Raw genomic sequence first — 10564 nt, 5'->3', positions numbered from 1 at the left:
TCGGTACTTTTGCCGTCTCTGGGACTCTCTGTCCGGCTCCCTGTCCCTCTGGTTCAAGGTCTTCCTTCTCAGCTCCGTAGCACGTTGCGCGTCTGCCTCTTTCTCTATCTCTCTCTATTCTGCTCCCTGCCTCTCATTTTGAATTCCTCCCTCTCTGTCCTGTCGCTCCTTTTCCCTTTCTGCATCTCCGTCTTTTTTCTCTTTTTCTTTCTCTTGTCTCTCTCTGTCCAACTCCCTGTCTCTAAGTTTCAGTTCCTCGCCCTCTCTGCGGAAGCTGTCGGGACTTTTTGCCTTCGCAGTCTCTCTGTTCTGGCTTCCTGTCCCTGTTTTTTCATTCCTCCCTCTCTGCCCTGTTACCCGTCACCATTTTTATTTTCTCCGTCTCTTCTGGCTCAAGGTCCTGATTTTTTAAGTTCCTCCCTCTCTGCCCCATACCCTGTCACTTCTGCAGGTCTGTTTCTCCACCCTCTCCCTGTGCGGCTCCCAGCCCCTCTTTCGCACTTCCTCCCTCCGGAGCCTGCGGCCTGTTGCTTTCCCCCCCTCTTATTTCTCTCTCTCTGTCTCTCTCTGTCTCCTCGCCCCTGTTTTTTCGTTCCTCCTGTCTCTGCCCTAGAGCCCGTCAGGAGTTCTTTCATTCTCTGGCGCTCTCTTTCCAGTTCCCAGGCCCTGGTTTTCAATGTTGTCCTCCTGTCTTCCCTGTGCCACGGCGCGATTTCATTTCTTTTGCCGTCTCTCCCGGTCCGGCTCCCCGCCAGGATTTTTTAATCCCCCCCTCTCTGTCTTGTAGCCCATTGCTGTTTTCTCTGTCTCTGTGTCCCTCTGTCCGGCTCCCTGTCTTTACTTATTATTTTTGTTGAATTCCTCCCTCTCTGCCCTGTACGCGGTGCTGTTTACACTTTCGTTCCCGGACGTCTCTCTGTAGATTGCTCCCAGTCCTGTTTTTTTTTAATTCCTCCCTCTCTGTCTGTCATGGTTTAACTTGGCAGCCGGCAACTAAGCACTAGAGAGCTGCTCGCTCACAGCCCCCACCCCCGGCCCGTTCCCTCCCCAGCGGGATGCGGAGGACAAATGGACCAAAGGTAAAACTTGTCGGTTGAGATAAAGACAGTTTAGTAAGGCAACAAAGGAAATACTGTTGATAATTCTAATAACGATGATAATAATTGCAACAACGCACATGCGAACCAAACTATACGCAGTACAGTTTCTCTCACCACCCGATGACCGGTGCACAGGCAGTCCCCGAACAGCGATTGCGGAACCCGGAAATCGCAAGTTTCGCTAAATTCCAAAATAGTTTGACCTCCCGGACGAGAGCGGGTTCCAACTCGCGGAAACGAGAAGAGCTGATTCCTGCCCCGCAGCCAGCCCCCATTTATAAGCTGCGCGTGACGTCTGTGGTACGGAATATTTCCACTGGCCAGCTTGGGCTAGCCCTGTAGCCTGTCGCAGGTGGTGGTGCTGTGTTTCCCCCCCGGCCATTTCTTTCTCGTTGCGCTCTGTCCGGCTTCCTGTCCCTACTTTTCAGTTCTTCCCTCGCTGCCCTGTGGCCTGTTGCTATCTTCCCTTTTTCTGTCTCTCTGTGTATGGCTCCCGCTCCCTTCCTTTTTGAAATTCCTCCCTCTCCGTCTGGGAGCCCATCGTGGTTTTTCCTTTCTGCGTCTCTCTCTGGCTGGCTTCTGCTCCCTGGTTTTCAATTTCTTCCTTCTGGGCCCTTTAGCCTGTGGCAATTTTACTTCTTTCTCGGTCTCTGGATCCCAATTTTTTAATTCCTCCTCGTCTCCCCTCCTGCATCCCTTTTTCCAGCTCCCTCCCCGGCTCCCTATCCCTGTGGTTTAATTCCTCCCTCTCTGCTCTCTAGCTTTTGCTGTACTTCCTGTGTGCCTTGCTCCGCATCTGGCGCCTCGCCCCTGTCTTCGCATTCCTCCCTATAGCCCATCACTGTCCTTGTCTTTTGTCATCGATCTGGTCCAGATCCCTGTTTTTGCCGCCTTCTCTCTCTGCCTTATTGCCCCTGGCTATTTCTTCTTCCTCCCTCTCTGACTGCCCGGCTCCGGATCCCTATTGTTTCATTCCTCCCTCTCTGTCCTGTGGCCCGTCGGTATTTTTTCTTTCTCTGGCTCTCTTTGTCTGGCTCCCTGTCCCTGTTGTTCAGCTTCTTCCTTCTTGGCACTGTAGCGTGTTGTGATTCTGTTTCTTTCTCCACCTCTCTGTCTTCCCAGCTTCTCGTCCCTCACTTTTAAGTCCTCCCTCTCCATCCTGTTGCCTATTGGATTCAGCCCCGCCCCCCCGCCTTTCAGTCTTTCTTGCTTCCCGTGCCTGTTTTTAAGTCCTCCCTCTCTGCCACATCACCCATTGCTTTTTTCTTTTCTCCATCTCTCTATGTCTGTCTCACTGCCCTTGTTTTTTAGTTCTTCCTCTCTGCCCTATGCCCTGCTGCTGTGTTTGCCTTTCTCGGTCCCTCCCTGTGCGGCTCCCTGTCCCCATTTATTAACTCTTACCTCTTCTTCCTGCACCCACCACTGTTCTCCGCGATCTCCCTCTCTCTCTGTCTGGCTCCCCGTCCTCAGTGTTTAATTCGTCCCTCTGCCCCCTGTAGCCCCACGCTATTGGTCTGTCTGTCTCCCTCTCTCTGTGTCCAGCTCCCTGGCGCTGTTTTTTGCTTCCCCCAGCCCATCTTGTAGCCCATCACTGGTTTTGTTTCGTTGGTTTTTTGGTCTTCCTCTGTGTCTCGCTGTCCAGCTCCTGGTCGCGGTTCTTCAATCCCTCCGTCTTCCCTGGAGCGTGCTTTTGCTTTTTTTCCATTCTCCATTGTGCTCTGTCCGGTCCCCTGTTGCTCTTTATCCATTCCTCCCTCTCTGCCCCGTGGCCCGTCACTTTTTCTCCTTTTATTTCTGCCTTTCCCTCTGTCCGACTCCCTGTGCCTGGTTTTTAAATTCCTTCCTCTCTGCCCTGTCACCCGTGCCATCTTTTGCCTTTCTCGGTCTCTCTCTGGCCAGCGCTCTGTCCATATTCATTGATTCTTCCCTCTCCACCTCGTAGCCTGTTGCTTTTGTCCTTTGTCCTTCTTACTTGTGTCTGTCTCCCCGATGACCCTGTTTTAGAATCCCCCCCCCTTTCTTTCTGTACGCATTACTCTCTGGCTTTTTGCTCTCTGGCTCTCTTTTGTTCAGCTCCCGCTCCCTACTTCTTAAGTCTTCCCTCTTTTCCCTGTAGCGTGTAGCTATGTGGTTTGTTTCGTGTTGTCCTGCCCACCCTCGCCCCTTCCCTCCGTCGTTTGCGTTCCCGGCTCCCTGTCCATGTTGTCTCATTCCTCCCTCTCTGCCCTGTTTTTGTAGCTTTTTTTTTGTCTTTCCCCATCTGTCTCAGTCCGGGTCCCTGCCCCTATTCTTTTTTCCTCCCTTCCTGTCGTGCTGCCCGTTGCAGGTTTTTTCTGCGCCTCTGTCCTGCTCCCCCATCCTTTTTCGGTCTCTGTCCTGCTCCCTCTTCTTCTTTCTGCTGCCACTCTTCCTCTCTTCCTGCTGCTTCTTTCTCCGTCTCTGTGGGACTGCCTGTCCCCGTCCTTCTCTCGCTGTCCCTTTCCCTGCTTCGTGCTTTCTCGTTACACCGCCGCTGTCACTTTTCTCCTCTCTTGTAGTGGCCTGCACCCTGCTCCTCATTTTTGGCGGCCTCTGCCGAGCAGCACATCGCTCCGGGAGCGGACTGACCGACTGTTCCCTGCTGGAGCAACGGGCGCAGCTGCGGGAAGGACTGCCGAGGTGTCGGAGGGGCAGAGGGAGCATCGGGGGCCCCGAGCCCCGGAGCAGAGCGGCTCCCGGGACTGGCTGGGTGCGTGACTGAATAAAGACCTGCGGTCCCTTTTGCCCTCGCGGCTGCGTTTGTGCGTGGTTTGCACGGGACGAGGGGCTGCGCCAGAGCCCAGGGGAGGAGGGGACGGGCCGTGGGGCAGGGGCGACGGCCCCCTGTTCCTGCCGGGCTCCAGCCGTGGGCCGGGGCCGCCCCAGGTGCGGGCAGCACGGCTGATGGCGACGGCCCCTCCCTCTGCCGGTGGAGGGCCCGGTGCTGCCGTGACCGGGGTGGCCGTGGAGGGGCCGGTGCGAGCCGAGGGAGGAGCGGAGCCGTGACCGGGCTGCGGCTGCAGGGAGGGAGAAGGTGAGCGCGGGGCGGTCGATGGAGCGGCGGGTCCCGGGGAAAGCCCCGAGGCGGGCGACGGTACCTGCCGAGCGGGGTCCGTGTGGGAGGCAAGGAGCGGCGGGGGTCCAGCGCCGTTTCGGGCACGGTGTCCCCGCAAGCCGAGGCCCGCAGCTCCCGCGGCGTGCTGGGAGCTGTAGTGCTGGGGCGCGGGGCGCGCTGTCGGTCACGCTACTCCCCGGGGCATGCCGGGAGGTGTAGTCTTCCGGCTGCCGGGCGGCCGAGCCCTGCTAGCCAGGGCATGCCGGGAGGTGTCGTTTTCAGGGACTCGGCTGCCGGGCAGCCGCATTGCTCTCGGGCATGTGCGACGAGGCATTGTGCTTGGTCCCGCCACAGCCCCCGCTGCGCGGGACGAAGGGTAGTTCTGTGGTCAGTTCCGTGTGTTTTTCTGCAGCCTTCCCGCTGCGTCCGGTCCCCAGAAAGCGGTGCGGCCGCGCCTCGACCGGGCGTGCCGCAGGGCTCGCTGCTGCCACCCGGTGAGCAAAGTTCGTTACTGCGGCTCGGGTGGCGCCAATGCGCGGTGGCGCCGAGTCCAAGAGCTCGCTGCTGCCACCCGGTGACCAAAGTTCGGTACTGCGGCTCGGGAGACGCGAATGCGCGGTGGCGCCGTGTCCAAGAGCTCGCTGCTGCCACCCGGTGACCAAAATTCGGTACTGCCGCTCGAGTGGCACAGGTGCCGTGCGCGCTGGGAGGAGCCGTGCCCTGTGTGTCCGGTGCTGCAATAAAGGACGCCTGCCTGCTTGCTGAAATGCCCAAACGGCTTCAGAGGGTCTTTGTGTTTGCCCAATGACGGCACCGTGGGATCCAGCCGTGGGCCGGAGCCGGAGGAGCCCCGGGTGCGGGCAGCACGGCTGATGGCGACGGCCCCTCCCTCTGCCGGTGGAGGGCCCGGTGCTGCCGTGGCCCGGGTGGCTGTGGAGGGGCCGGTGCGAGTCGAGGGAGGAGCGGAGCCATAGCCGGGTTGCGGCTGCAGCGAGGGAGAAGGTGAGCGCGGGGTGTGTGGGGGTGTGGATGGAGTGGCAGGTCCTGGGGAAAAGCCCCCGGGAGGTCGGGGTCCGGGTCGGGGGCAAGGAGCGGCGGGGGTGCGGCGCCGTCTCGGAGCCGCGAGTCGGGGGTTGCTCGGAGCGGGAGGCGCGCGGAGGTGGGGCCGGGCGTGGGCGCCGCGCCGTGTCCGCTGGCGCCGTCCCCTGGCCGCGATGCGGTACTGCAGCCCGGCGTTCCGCGCAGGGACTGGGGACTGGCCACTCCGGCGCGCCGTCGGCACGTGGCGCATGCGCGGTACGGCGCAGCAGCATGGCGGCGCCCTGGTGTCGGGTGCCGGGGCGGCGGGGGAGCAGAGAGGCCAGCCGTGAGGCGCGGGCTCCCCTGCGACGGGTGCGGGGGTGCGTGGTGGCTGCCCGAGGGTGGTGGGACGGGAAGCTTCGAGCCGCCCGCTGTGACAGGCTGCCGGTGCGCTGGAGGCGAGGAGGGTGCGGGCAGCCCCGGGGCCAGAGGCGGGAGGTGACGCAGGGGAAGGGGGGAAGGAGGCGGGCACCCCCCCCCAACTCGGCAGCGCTCCCCGGCCCCGCTCGCCCCGCGCAGCCGCCCCCAGCTCCAGCACGTCCCCTGAAGCCTGTCCCGGAGCCCCCGGCCTCCCCCAAGGCCCGTGGTGCGGGCGGCACACTGGGCCTCGAGCGTGCCTCGTCCTCCCTTAACGCGGTCGCCGCTGCTTCTTTCTCTGTGGCAGGGGCCGCGCTGAGGACGCGTTTGTCCGTTCCTGCCCTGGGGATGCCGTTGGCTGCGCCCGCTCCAGGCTTGTGAGGGCTGTGTGTGCCGGGCCTCGGTCTCCTGGCGTCGTGGGGGCGAAAAGGGAGAGGCGGAGCGTTGAGTGGCTGCGGACGGGAGCTGGCGGGGCTGAAGCTGGAGAGTCCCGAGAAGGCTGAAGAAGAAGAAAAAATGGAAGGCCACCTGGCTGGCAGCTGCCTGGCTCCGCAGGCAGGAGAGAGCCTGCCTCTGCGGGTGAGGAAGGCTCCCTCTTGGTAGCCTGCAGCAGGCCAGGCCGCCAGCGTGTCCCGCAGGGTCTGTATGTGTCACCAGCAGCAGCATGGTACGGTTGTGGAGCGCGTGAGCGAGCGAGGCTACGTGCCTAGGGAGCCTCGTGTCCTGAGAGCCGCGCCACATGCGCGTTTTTTCTTAGGTGTAGGACAGCCAAGCGACCGGAGTTACGGAAGAGGAAGGGAGGAGCGCAGGAGAGAGAAGCGCCTGAAGCGGCAGAGTCTCCCGGCAGTGCCGAGAGCGAGATCTGCGGTGAGTGGCGGGCCTCCGGGGCCCTGTCGCCCCTCTTCTGCGTCCCGGGCCCTCCCCTGGATCCTCCTCTCTCCCACGCTGCTGTGATTGTTTTGTTTGTTTTTTTTTTTTCTTTTTCCTTTTCTTTCCCTTTCCCTGTACCTCCCGTCTTCTGTCTGTGTTTGTGTCCTGCTACCTCTCCCTCTTTTTCTCCCTCCAGAATTTCTTTAGCCGGCTCCCTGTCTCTGTTGCTCTGTTTCTCTGTCCTGCTGCCTGTCCGGTCGTTTCTTGCTATACGTCCCTGTTCAGCCAGCTCTCCCTTTTTGCCCTTCTCTCCTTCTCTGTCCTGCTTCATGGCCCTTTCTCTCCGTCCTGTAGCCCCTTGCTGGTTTGTTTTGGGGTTTCCCTGCACACCCCCCCCCGCCCCCTCTCTTCTTGGTCTCTTTGTCTAGATCTGACCCTTTCTTTGTTTCTCGGTCCCTTTTTTCCTGTTCACTGTCCTTTTTCTCTCTCTGCCTGTGTGTCCTGTGCTCCATTGCCATCTTTGTCTCTCCTTTCTTCTTCATCTCCTCCCCCTGCCCCTGTCTCTCTCTCCCTCTTTCGCGCTCACCGGCCCAACATTTTCGTGCTCCGTCTCTGCAAGGCTCCTCGTCCCTGTTTTTCTTGATTTCTCTACCTCTCTGGCGTTTTCTTTCGACCCTTCTTTCTCTCTGAGCTCCTCGGTCTTCTCCCGTGTCTTATTTTCGTCTTCCTAGTGCTCTGCCCTGCTCCCCGTCACTTATTTTCTCTCTCCGTTTCTCTGCCCTGCTCCCCCTCGCTCTCTTTCTTTCTCCGTTCCCCTCTGCTGCTCCACAGCAGTGTTTTTCCTTTCTCCGGCTCTCTGACCTGCTCCCCGCCCACCCAGGTTGGCCGTCCCAGGTTTTGTGCTGTTTTTTCCCTTCTCCGCCTCTCTCTCCTGCTGCCCAGCCGAGGCGTTTCCCCCTCCGTCTCTGTCCTGCTCCCCTGTCTCTTATTTTTGCCTGTCTTTCACTTTATCCTGCCTCCCTGTCCCCTTTTTCTCTCTCAGTATCACCTTGTCCCACTCCCTTTCTTTGACAATCTGTCCTGCTCCTTGTCCTTCTCTTTCCCTTCTCTGTCATTCCCCATCCTTCTTCTGGCCTTTCTTCCTTCTCTTTCTACCCTGCTGCCGCAGTGCTTCTTTCTCCATCGCTGTCCTGCTCCCTGGCCCTTGTTTCCTCTCGCCGTCACTCTGTCCTGGTTCCTGTCCCCCGGTTTTTCTGTCTCTGTGTCTCTGTCCTGCTGCCTGTCTGGTTGTTTCTTGCTATACGTCCCTGTCCAGCCGGCTCTCCCTTTTTGCCTTTCTCTCCTTCTCTGTCTTGCTTCCCGGCCCTTTCTTCTCTTCCTCTCTCTCTGTCCACTAGCCCCTTGCTGGTTTGTGTTGGGGTTCCAACCCTAACCACCCTCTTCTTCGTCTGACCCTTTCTTTGTTTCTTAATACCTTTTTCCCTGTTCACTGTTGTTTTTCTCTTTCTGTCAGTGTGTGGGGACGGGGGTGGGAAGCTCGGGGCGGGGAGTGGAGGCTGGAAAGAGGTAGGAGGTTGCAGAGGGGTGGGAAGCTGAACTATGTAGAGGCCAGCAAAATGGGAGGTAGGAGGCTGATGAGGGGTGGGAGGCTGGGGGCGAGAGTAGAGACCAGAAAAAGAAGGAGGCCGGAAAGGGGTGGGAGGCCGCAGCAGGGTGGGAGGCCGGGGGCGAGAGTAGAGGCCAGAAAGAAAAAAAGGAGGCCGGAAAGGGGTGGGAGGCTGCAGAGGGGTGGGAGGCCAGGGGCGAGAGTAGAGGCCAGAAAGAAAAAAAGGAGGCCGGAAAGGGGTGGGAGGCCGCAGAGGGGTGGGAGGCCAGGGGCGAGAGTAGAGGCCAGAAAAAAAGGAGGCTGGAAAGAGATGGGAGGCTGGGGGGTGCGAGTAGAGGCCAGAAAGGCCCTTTTCTTCCGGCTTCTTCCCTGTCTTTATCTCTCTTTCCTGCCTTGTTTATTCCTCTGATTCAAGTTCTCTCTCGATCTGTGAGTTCTGCTTCCCACTCCTCATATTCTCTCTCTTTCTCTGTCCTATTCCTGCATACAGTGTGCAGTGAGGCTTCTTGTCTAGGAAGCCGCATCTCGTATGAGCTCTAAGACAACCACATGCATTTTCTCTCAGGTGGAGGCGAGCCAAACGATTTGAGTTACAGAAGAAGAAGGGAAGAGAGAAGGAGAGAGAAGCATCTGAAGTGTCCAAGTCTCCCGGCAGCACCGAGAGCGAGAGCTGCGGTGAGTCCTGGGCCCTCGGGGCCCTGTCACCCCTCTTCTGCATCCTGGGCCCTCCCCTGGCTCCCTCTCTTTCCCACACTGCTACGACTATTTTTTTTTCTGCTCTTGTGTACCGTCTTTCTCCATCTGTCTCTGACTTGTCCCCATCTTTTAGGTCCTCCCTCTTTCTGCCCTGCAGCCCGTGGCGTTTTTTTCCGTCTTCCCCTCTTTCTGTTCAGCTCCCGGTTACTACTTTTGCTTTCCTCCTGCTCTGTAGCCTGTCAGTACTTTTGCTGTCTCTGGTGCTCTTTTGTCTGGCTCCTTGTCCCTTGATTTGAGGCCTTCCTTCTCGGCTCCATAGCGCGTCACAGATCTACTGCTTTCTCCATGTCTATTCTATTCTATTTCCTCATCTCTCTTTGCCCAGGTCCCTGCCGCTATTCTTTTTTCCTCTTTCAATGCTACAGGGTTTTTTTTTGCATCTCCTTCCTGCTCCCCGTTCTTCATTTTCGGTCTCTGTCCTGCTCCCTCTTCTTCTTTCTGCTGCCACTCTTCCTCTCTTCCTGCTGCTTCTTTCTCCATCTCTGTGGGACTGCCTGTCCCCGTGCTTCTCTCGCTGTCCCTTTCCCCGCTTCGTGCTTTCTCGTTACACCGCCGCTGTCCAGCCATCTGTCACTTTTCTCCTCTCTTGTAGTGGCCTGCACCCTGCTCCTCATTTTTGGCGGCCTCTGCCGAGCAGCGCATCGCTCCGGGAGCGGACTGACCGACTGTTCCCTGCTGGAGCAACGGGCGCAGCTGCGGGAAGGACTGCCGAGGTGTCGGAGGGGCAGAGGGAGCATCGGGGGCCCCGAGCCCCGGAGCAGAGCGGCTCCCGAGACTGGCTGGGTGCGTGACTGAATAAAGACCTGCGGTCCCTTTTGCCCTCGCGGCTGCATTTGTGCTTGGTTTGCACGGGACGAGGGGCTGCGCCAGAGCCCAAGGGAGGAGGGGACGGGCCGTGGGGCAGGGGCGACGGCCCCCTGTTCCTGCCGGGCTCCAGTCGTGGGCCCGGGGAGCCCCAGGTGTGGGCAGCACGGCTGATGGCGACGGCCCCTCCCTCTGCCGGTGGAGGGCCCGGTGCTGCCGTGACCGGGGTGGCCGTGGAGGGGCCGGTGCGAGCCGAGGGAGGAGCGGAGCCGTGGCCGGGCTGCGGCTGCAGCGAGGGAGAAGGTGAGCGCGGGGTGGGGGGGGAGGTGGATGGAGCAGCGCGTCCCGGGGAAAAGCCCCCGGGAGGGCGGGGTCCGTGTCGGGGACAGGGAGGGGCGGGGGTTCGGCGCCGTGTCGGAGCCGCGAGTCGGGGGCTGCCCGGAGCCGTGCGGAGGTGCCGCCCCGTGCCGGCGGCGCGCGCTGCCCCGACCCGGAGCGGTACTGCAGCCAGGCGTTGCGCGCAGGCTGTGGCCCCTCCGGCGCGCCGGTGGCGCGTGGCGCATGCGCAGTGCGGCGCAGCAGCATGGCGGCGCCCTGGTGTCGGGTGCCGGGGCGGCGGGGGAGCAGAGAGGCCAGCCGTGAGGCGCGGGCTCCCCTCCGGCGGGTGCGGGGGTGCGTGGTGGTTGCCCGAGGGTGGTGGGACGGGAAGCTTCGAGCCGTCCGCTGTGACAGGCTGCCGGTGCGCTGGAGGCGAGGCGGGTGCGGGCAGCCCCGGAGCCAGAGGCGGGAGGTGACGGAAGGGAAGGGGGGAAGGAGGCGGGCACCCCCCCCAACTCGGCAGCGCTCCCCGGCCCCGCTCGCCCCGCGCAGCCGCCCCCAGCTCCAGCACGTCCCCTGAAGCCTGTCCCGGAGCCCCCG

At 60.7% G+C, this 10564-nt stretch overlaps 1 long non-coding RNA gene across 1 annotated transcript; it reads left to right on the top strand.

Moving 5' to 3' along the window:
* Window positions 1-4844: 4844 nt before the first annotated feature.
* Window positions 4845-9245, top strand: LOC142358985 (uncharacterized). Its single transcript, XR_012762018.1, has 4 exons — window positions 4845-5175; window positions 5918-6277; window positions 6368-6477; window positions 8652-9245. It is a non-coding gene; the product is annotated as an uncharacterized LOC142358985 (long non-coding RNA).
* Window positions 9246-10564: the final 1319 nt, after the last annotated feature.

This window comes from Opisthocomus hoazin, unplaced genomic scaffold (genome assembly GCF_030867145.1).
Source record: "Opisthocomus hoazin isolate bOpiHoa1 unplaced genomic scaffold, bOpiHoa1.hap1 HAP1_SCAFFOLD_158, whole genome shotgun sequence".
Lineage (NCBI taxonomy): Eukaryota > Metazoa > Chordata > Aves > Opisthocomiformes > Opisthocomidae > Opisthocomus > Opisthocomus hoazin.
The sequence above is the reverse complement of the archived record's forward strand: the minus strand, read 5'-3'. Positions and strand labels throughout refer to the sequence as shown.